The sequence below is a fragment of the Salvia miltiorrhiza genome, chromosome 1, assembly GCF_028751815.1.
Source record: "Salvia miltiorrhiza cultivar Shanhuang (shh) chromosome 1, IMPLAD_Smil_shh, whole genome shotgun sequence".
NCBI lineage: Eukaryota > Viridiplantae > Streptophyta > Magnoliopsida > Lamiales > Lamiaceae > Salvia > Salvia miltiorrhiza.
In genome coordinates this window covers 34245379-34254983 of record NC_080387.1, presented here as the reverse complement: position 1 = coordinate 34254983, position 9605 = coordinate 34245379, and positions in this window count along the sequence as shown.

The following is a 9605-nucleotide window of genomic DNA, read 5'->3' as shown; positions in this document are numbered from 1 at the left end:
TGAGAATCTGTACCCATAGCGACTCTTCATCCGAGAATTTTCCAAAACCATTTACACAAAAGACTCACATTAAAGATTCTAATATCTCTTACTCCTAACCCCGCGACACTTTTGCTTTTGCACACTCTATCCCATTTAACCAATTAACTTTTTTAGAATTTTCCTTTCCTCTCCACAAAAACTTCATTTGAAACCTGGTTAAGGTTTTCAAGATGCACACAAAGGCTTTAAAGCAAGAGAGGTAGTAGAGTGGAGAGTAGAAAACACTGAACTTAAAAGAATAATCTTTTCCTCAAGAGATAAGAGTCTCATTTCCCAAATCGAGAGTTTATTTTAGAACTTATCAATGATTGGCTTCCAAACTTCTTTCTTCTAGTAATTCGCTCCAATCGATAAATCAAGATAAGTGAAAGGGAGCTTTCTGATTTTACAACCAAGAATTTCTGCATATTTAATCATATTTGTTTAAGTAAATGAATGATTATGAAAGATATACTATATTTTTATTCTTTAGTTTAAGTAAATTGCATAAAAATCTTAATTTGAAATTTAAATTTTCAACTTTATAAATAAAGTGTAATGATAATTATAGTTATTAAATAATTAAAAATTACTCCCTCCGTCTCAACTTTTATTATCCATTTGAGAGTGGCACGAGTTTTAATAAAGTGGTTGGATGTGTTGTAAGTGGAATTAGAGTCACATCTTTTATGTGAGTGTTAAAATAATTAAAATGGAGCAAAGGTCCCACCTACTTTTACTAAAAATAGAAATGGATACTAAAAGAAACAATATACTTACATGGCCATTTTGAAGAAGGAAACACAATATTTGGCCACTAATTGAAAAAACACAAAATCCGGCCATTTTTTACATTTTAGGACTGTTTTGCCCTTAATTAGGGCTGACCAGATCCAGGTCGGATTCGGGTTTGCGCGCGGGTTAGGCACTATTAGTGCCATATATTCAGTGATGTACGAATGGTACTTATGGCCATATTAGTATCATATACTTGTGTGTTGATATTATTGATGGATACAGTTAAATTAATGACCATTTTGAACACTTTCCCGTCGGGTTTAGATTATCATTTAGGGCTTAGATTATCCATTTAGGGTTTAGATTTTCCATTTAGTGTGTTGCACGAATGATACTTATGGTCATATTAGTGTCATTAGTACCATATACTCTCTTATGTAATGTTGCACGAATGGTACTTATGACCATATTAGTGCCTTAATGTCGTATACTTAGATTTTTTTTTTCGGTTGGCACATATGGTGCCTAACCCGCGCGCAAAGCCGAATTCGACCCAAATCCGGTATGCCCTAACTAAGGGCAAAACAGTCTTTACACGTAATAAATGGCCAGATTTTGTGTTTTTTCAATTAGTGGCCAAATATTGTGTTTCCTTCTTTAAAATGACTAATTCAAAAGCGCTCTCATACTACAATGTGGGATGACTTAAAAAGGAAAGTTGGGTACTAAAAGTTGGGATGCGGAAATATTCGATAACAAAATTAGCATTACACATTATTACATATAGTGTATTACACGTCATAATAAATAAATTAATATATTCATACACAAACATAAATAAAAAGTCATTTAAAATTATATTTCCAACATATATATATATATATATATATATATATATATAAGTAATTATTCATCTACAAAGTTATATTAAAACTAACACAAAAAATTTATTTTTAATAAAGAGTTATAAAATAAATACATGGGGAAAATAGAGGATAAATAAACGTGTCATAAAATGAACATTGTTTCCGTCAGAGAAAATCACTCACTCTGCTACTGGAGAAAATCGTCGGAGGTCAGAAAAAAAAATGTATAGAGAGTGAGAGATTCAGAGAAGGGAGAAAAGTTGTGACTCAAAAGTTGATAGATGAGAGAAAAAGATGTGATTTAAAAATTACAAAGTAAGCTTTTTCCTTTAACTGAAAATTGCTAAATTCTAGTAAAATTAAGTTGATGAACGACCATTGTTCATTCCATAACTGCGCTAATCAAAGGGTATTATGCTGAGAAATAAATATCTGCGAATTTTATTTCATTAATTTAATTGAGGGATCCTATTAATCTTTTTGTAACTACTTTTATCACTTTTATTGTTGAAGTTGTAACTAAAAGTTAAAGAAAAAAAGAACTTTAAAAAAAACAGGTGTTCTTAGGGAATGAAAATGAACATATATTTGGTGAGTTATAGTATTGATTTTTACCCGAACTTTCTTATTTTCTAATTTTACACCTCAACTTTAAAATTTGTCTATAAATATTTAAATTTTGTATTTTTTATGATTTCGCACCTGGCGAATTTTTACCTTTAAATCGTTACTGATATGGCAGCCGAATTGAGATAGAATTTTGAAGTGCATAATAAAATAAATAAGTTTATTATAAATGTGGAATCTATAACATGTAATTGTAGAGTTTGGGATGTCAATTCGACTGTTATGTCAGCAACGATTTAAGGGTAAAAAGTCATCGAAGTTTTTGCAAATAAAATCACGAACAATTTTAAATTTGCAATTTTAACGTGAGTTTTGAAGTGTGGCGAATTAAATCATAACATTTTCAATTTTGCAATTTCGTCTCCTCAATTTTTTATGGCCATCGGAGTGATGAGTTGGAGCTTATGTGGATTATTTTTTTCCACGTAATTAATTTCTAATTAAGATTAAATTGCTGACTAAGATTAAAACAGAATCAAAACCTTATTCTTTTATTTTACTTCTTTTTTCGTCTTTTATAAAAATATATTTGATGTGTATCTTAAGTTAAAGATCATGACAAGATCTTCAATTTGATTTAAAATTCATTAAATATGAATTTGAAATAAATAATTTATTATAATTTAAAATTTTAAAGTGATTATTTTTCTCCCTCCTATCTCTTTTACAATATTCTTTATTTTTTTCTCTTTCTCCTTATTTTGTTATTGTAGAGACTAAAATCTACAATTGAAGTTGACGTCTGCACGTCCGGATAGATTGGGCACTAGCAACCTGTCAACACAAGAACACGTAAGAGCCCTAGGTTGAGCACCGGGTGGGGGTGTCGACCGTAGAGCCTCCGACGCTCAAGTTAGTAACGGAATAGCAAAGCGGAATTATAAATGAAATTAAATGAGAGAGAAAGACAGGCTGGAATGCGTGGTTATTCCAGGCTGTAGGCGGCGTCGGAGGGTGGAAACGATGACAGTGTGCTGTGATAGTGGAATATGGGAGGCGGAGATAGGCCAAGTTGGCTATTTCTGGCTCGGAAGAGCAATTAGCGTGGTGGCGGAGTCGAGAGAATTCAAAGAGTCGAGAGCAAGTAGGATTTTTTCGTGTCCGTTTGATGACCTAATCGGGCTGTTTATATAGTGGACATCCAGCCGCTAGGGTTTCTACAGTTTGGCCTCGTCAAGGCCCTTATCTCCCGGGTTGTTGCGATTTGGACGGGATCACAAAGATTTACCCGTCTGATCGTGTCAGCTTGGTGGGAAGCGTGTTTTAGGGTTTGACGGTTGGGCCTTGTAACTTTGTCTTTCTGGGTTGTCAATAACCATTGGGCCGCATGCAATATATCCAGCTTGGTTGTGGACTCAAGTCGGTCTATAGTTTTCCGGGCTAGATGGACCAATCTGTTGGGCCAATTTGACTTTTTAGGGTCATGCCAGATTGACGAACTAACTTGATGGGTTTGGGCTAAGTGTGAATTATTCAACCGGACTGTTGAGACAAGTTGGACTTGAAGTGGGATAGTCATCCTGGGTCGATCCAGGTTGATCTCGAGATAAGTATAACTTGACTTATTAGGCTGGACGAACAAGTTTTCTTAAGTAAATGGGTCAGCCTCGTTATTGATCCAAGTTGGTTCGAAGTTTGTCGGGCTGGACTGACCGGGCTGTTTAGCTCATTCGTCCAGCTCGGAAGGGTTAATTGGGCTTGAGCCAAGTTGACGAATTTTGACCACTACAGTTATTATATTATTTCTATTTGTATCTCTTTCTCCTATAACATTTATATATCTTCTCTTATCTTTTGATTAAAAAATATAATATTTATTTGTTGAATTATTTTATCAAAGCATACATAAAAATATTTTAATTAAAAATATTAATTAAAAAATATAATGCACAATTATCAACAAATATCGAGACAATATTATAAAAGTATTTATTAATTTTAATTTTAATAGAAAATAATAATCAATAACAAAAAAATTTCGATAAATTTAATTATTATTATACAATACTCATTGAACTTAATATTATACTCCTACTCATTAAGTTGATAAAATTATTACTATACACTATTTTAAATCAAATACTAATATTTAAATAATATATTTTTTGTTATTAATTAATTTGATTCATAAATAATAATATTTTTACATAATTTCAAAATTTAAAATAAATAAATATATCGTGGCCGTGGATCGCACGGGAGGGCATACTAGTTTAAGGAAAATGGGGGATACTGAAATAAGTTCGACGAAAAAGAAGAAAAATAAAAGAATTAGGTTTTGATTTTATTTTAATCTTAGTCAGCAATTTAATCTTAGTCAGAAATTAATTACGTGGAAAAAAATAATCCACATAAACTCCAACTCATCACTCCGGTGGCCGGAAAAAATTGAGGGGACGAAATTGCAAAAATTGAAAAGGTTATGATTTAATTCGCCACACTTCAAAAGTCGCGTTAAAATTGCAAATTCAAAATTGTTCGTGATTTTATTTGCAAAAACCCCAATGCAAAATGAGAAAGAATACAAAGTTCAAGTACTTATAGACAGATTTTAAAATTAAAGTATAATTTTTTTTAAAAAAAAAACTGAATATTTACATGCCAATATCCCTGTATTTTATTGCTTTGAGACGAATTTGGCTTGGTTTGAATGCATACTCGAAAAGTCGAAATATTAGATAACAAAAGTTACTGTAATGACAATATAAAGAAGTAGGATGGAAATAAAAATATAAAAATATTTTGAAGAAAACACGATAACATAAATATATTTGAAATATTTAACCTAATAGAAACCGAAAGAAGGATGAATAACAAAAATTTATTCCTTTAAATGTCTCATTTCTTTTTTCATATTTTACACAAAAGAAAAGTTCATCATTTTTCCTTCTTTTATTTTCACTTCAAGCATAGATAATATTATTCCTCCAAAAATAAGGAATAATATTATCCATCCTTAAAGTGAAAATAAGGAAGAAAAAATATTTTTGTGTCAAATATTTTTAAAAAATGAGATATTTAAAGATATAAATATTTATTATTCATTATTTTCTAATATTTTTAAAAAAATGAGATATTTAAAGATATAAATTTTTATTATTCATTATTTTCTATTGATAAATTTATATTAACAAAAACGACAGCTATCATATTCATCTATCCGAATCTTTGAAATTTTCAGAGCACGTTATATTAGAAAGAAAATATCTTGAAAGTATAAATTATTTTGTCGTCATCCACTTGAAATTGTTATTGACTTCTTCTACTTCAATTTATAGTCTCAGTGTTAAATAATAGTGATGTCCATTGGCAATCTTCAGCAAATAAAATTATGCAAGTAAAAAAAGGAAAAGAAAAAACAAATAAAACTATGAAATATAAATTGAAAGTTAGAAAAATCTTAAATTTCAAAGTACAAGTAAACACATCAATTACATGCTCGATCCAAACATATGATTACGATTCGTCCCGTTATTTATGGCTCGTTGCTTTTTGACACAAAAATTAACAAGAAGAAAATTAAGTGAAAAAGAAGTATGGTCCACATGTGTTTAGTAATGAGTTTAAGGAATAATTTAAACTAATTCAACAAATTAAATACACACTCAATCAACAAAACCAATTGGGTAAATCAAATAATTTAACGAAAACCAATCGAACTCAAATCAATAGAAAATTTAACAAATCGAACTCAAAGCAATCGAAAATTTACCAAAAACAAATCGAATTCAAAACAAATCAAACTCGAAAATTTAATAAATCAACCAATTTAACAAAAACCAATCGAACTCAAACAAATCAATCGAAAATTTCAAAACTAAAATGCTCAAAATATACACACTGAGAATGAAATTGGAGAAATCTCAGGAACGGATCTAGATCGTCTTCTCGCTCAAGCCCCCACCGCGCCGTGCCGCTGCTAGGGTTTCACTAGGAGGGGCCGGGTGGACGGTAGATAGACGCAGCTGGAGTGGGCTCTCGGCGCGAATTGCGGCGGATCGTGTCGAGCCTTTGCATCATCTTCTTGCTCAACCACCGCCGCTCGCACTCAGTCGCACCCTGCCGTTGCTAGGGTTTCACTTAGAGGGGGTGCCTTGAGTGGGTTTTCGGCACGAATCGAGGCGGATCGCCTCGAGCTTCTCCTCGCACAAATCGATGCAATTGAAGTGGGTTCTTCGGAGGTGGGGTGGTGGAGAGAGGGGTTGAGATGGAGAAGGCGGCAAGGCTGAAGAGAGACGACGTGGGTGGAGGCGGCGGCGGCGAGCCGGTGGTGGAGACTAGTGCTTTGAGAGAGAGACGATTGCAAAGAGAGAAAGTTTCGGATGTTAAAATGGCAAAAAGAATGAAATGATTTTAGGGTGATACCTGTGAAGTCCAATTAGGTGGTGTAATTAGGGGTTTATTAATTTGTTAATTGACCCCTAATTCTTTCCCAAATAGCAAACGAGCCATTTATGTTGGGACAACCCAAAAAGGAATATGTGCCATTAATAGCGGGACAGAGGGAGTATATATTAGCAAAATATCACAATGTAGTTACTAGCTAAATTCCTATCATTTTTATTCTCAGATGAAAAAGAAAAAATATATATAGTTCTAAGCATGAAGCATCAATATATCATTAATCTTTTAAAGTTATTATGTTTATCTCATATAGACTTAGTATGGAATGAAGAGCACAATTTTAATATGGTGCCAAAACAAGCCTATATATTGTATGGAGTCTAAAGGTACTGAACACTAGAATTCGATCGTGATAGTTGGAGTATGGAGCTCGATCACAGAGTTGGCTGGGGTTGCAGGGCGGTAGAGCCTCCTCACACGGGGTTATGCTCATATGACATGTTTTTTAGGTTCAAGCAAGGGAAATAGTTCAAATGAGAACCTTGTAGGAGTTCTTGATGGAACCTAGGTGAAGAGTTTTCTTGCAAGGATTTCATAGGATAATATATTTCAAATAATCATGCATATTTAATTTATATAGCTATTATAGAATAAATACTACAATCACACCAAAGCGGAATATATCAAACTCTAGCATGCTCCTAGATATTTTGATAATTTACCTTGTTGTAGTTTATGGCCTTTGCATATTTTAAGTGTTGCGTATTCGACCTGGGAATTTCTAGTTTATTCCCTTCTATAGTTCGAGTGTTGGATGGACTATGAACTGGCGAGCTTAATAGTCTAGATATGAACATGAGCTCAGTTTAAAGTTTGAAATGAAAGATCTTGGTGATGCCAGAAGAATTTTTGGGATGGATATATCAAGGGATAGAAAGAAGGGATGTATTTGGTTAAATCAGAGAAATTATATAGTTGTGTTTGGTAGCCATGCTTAGAAATGGTGTGATACATAAAACCAAGATAAATAATATAGAACAAATATAAGATTAGTTATCTATATAGCCTAGATAAATAATATGAGGGTGGAAGAAGTTTATCAAAGTAAAATAGTAGAATAAGACTGGGGTCTTTAATTATCACGAGTCGGCTTGTTAAATAATATGGGCTATTGACACGCACCCGTCGTGCGGTGCGAGCAAAATATTTGTGTATGCCCGATACAGACAATACACGCTCCTACGTCTCACAACAAGAAACAAGTCTTAGTGGTAAGTGTAGGGTCGAATCCCACAGGGAGTGAGGAACTACTTTGTTCTCCAACGACAAACTGAGGTGTCACAGGTCTCAATCTGTATACTCTGCACAAGAAACTAAACAAGATCAATAATAACAAAGGGGTGAGGTTGTTCGATTAGGTCATAACTATTGTCAACATTCGTTTCGGTCATAGGCATACTGATAATCCGTCCATGATCCATATAAACCCAAGGCGTGGCCCAAAGACATTGGGGCGTTTCAAGGGGCTATACTTCACACTTAGGATGGTTGGGTCTATTGTAGTCACTTGGTCCGAAGGTCACACAATCCCCGGTCACAAGGCAGTGCTTCACTTCTCCTTAGATGGTAGTCATACCCGTTACTCACCAAGTATTACCCTCACCAACCTTCTCTCCCGAGGTCCCAAACTCTGCACTTTGAGTGACACATGCCTCCTGGACACAACCATTTCTGGCTTGTTAGCCGACCAGTCATAGACATGCTACGGCGCAGAAGTTACCTTCCTCGTTTGATAACCATAGCTTGATGCCTCGTCACAGTTGATGGATAGTCTCTAGAGAAGCCCAAGACTGAGGAAGGATAGTGTATCCCATCAATCCTTTCCCCACCTTCCGGATCTACAACGCCTTTTGTTTACGCTACTTAGCTACTCGGTCTTGGGTTTACCGGTTGTCATGCCCTGGTATACCCTGGCCTTTGCTTGACACGGACAGCGTTTTACCGAACGGAGATCACCCGTCAGGCCCCTACTGGCCATGGTTTCGAACAGATCATTTCGGAACCACGAGACTCAACCGAAAGAACAAATGCCTCTCGAATGTTTACATGTTGACAACAATTATTTCCACCCCTAAAACCTCACCGAAGGAACTACTCACACATAGCAGAATTCATAATTGCGAAATGAATTAAACACATTATATAACAAAGAAGAAATACTTGAATACAAGAAATGATACCTAAGGCCACGAGCCGTAATCTTGTTCAAACGGAAAGCAAAACGGAACTAGGAATAAACACCAAAAATATAAAATGTTTTTGAATGCCACAACTCGGCAGGATTAAAGTAGTAATCTAAATAAGACGAGAGTTCAAAAGGGCCAAGAGCTTCTTCACGCCGCACATCTTCAACCTTTTATACTGCCAAATGGTGAAGGTCTAACCCTAGCTGCGCCAGCTTCATATCTTCATCGAGATCTTCTTTCCTTCTTTAGCTCAATCCTTGAATGATCCGATTGAAGATAGCTTCCAGCTGCATGCTGTACTCAACCTTTCCCCTTCTCCAGATCCTTCCAGCTCTTTCTTCGTTCTTCTGCCTCCTTCCTCCAAATCTTCGGGATTTGCTTCATTCGGTTTGACTCATACCAGGTGGGTTGCTTCGGGTTCCCATGCCCCAAGTTGGACTGGAGAGGTACTGCGCCTAGGCTCCATGCTGGTAAACATAACATTGCAATCTGGGCTTGGTAATGCCCATTCCAACCACATTTCTTCTGTTTCCGCTCTACTGGGCCTTCCTTCCTCAACAACTTTGTTTTCCCCTGGACAGACCTGAACTGACACAAACAAAGAGAAAAACAGGGCCAAATGGCCCAAAAGTCGAAGACGCATCAGCTATCAAACGCTCATATAAGGCAATATTATTTAACAATCTTGGCTTATAGTGTGTACCATACACAAAGTGTTAAACAGATTTCACATACATAAATCCAGATCAGTTACAACTCCACT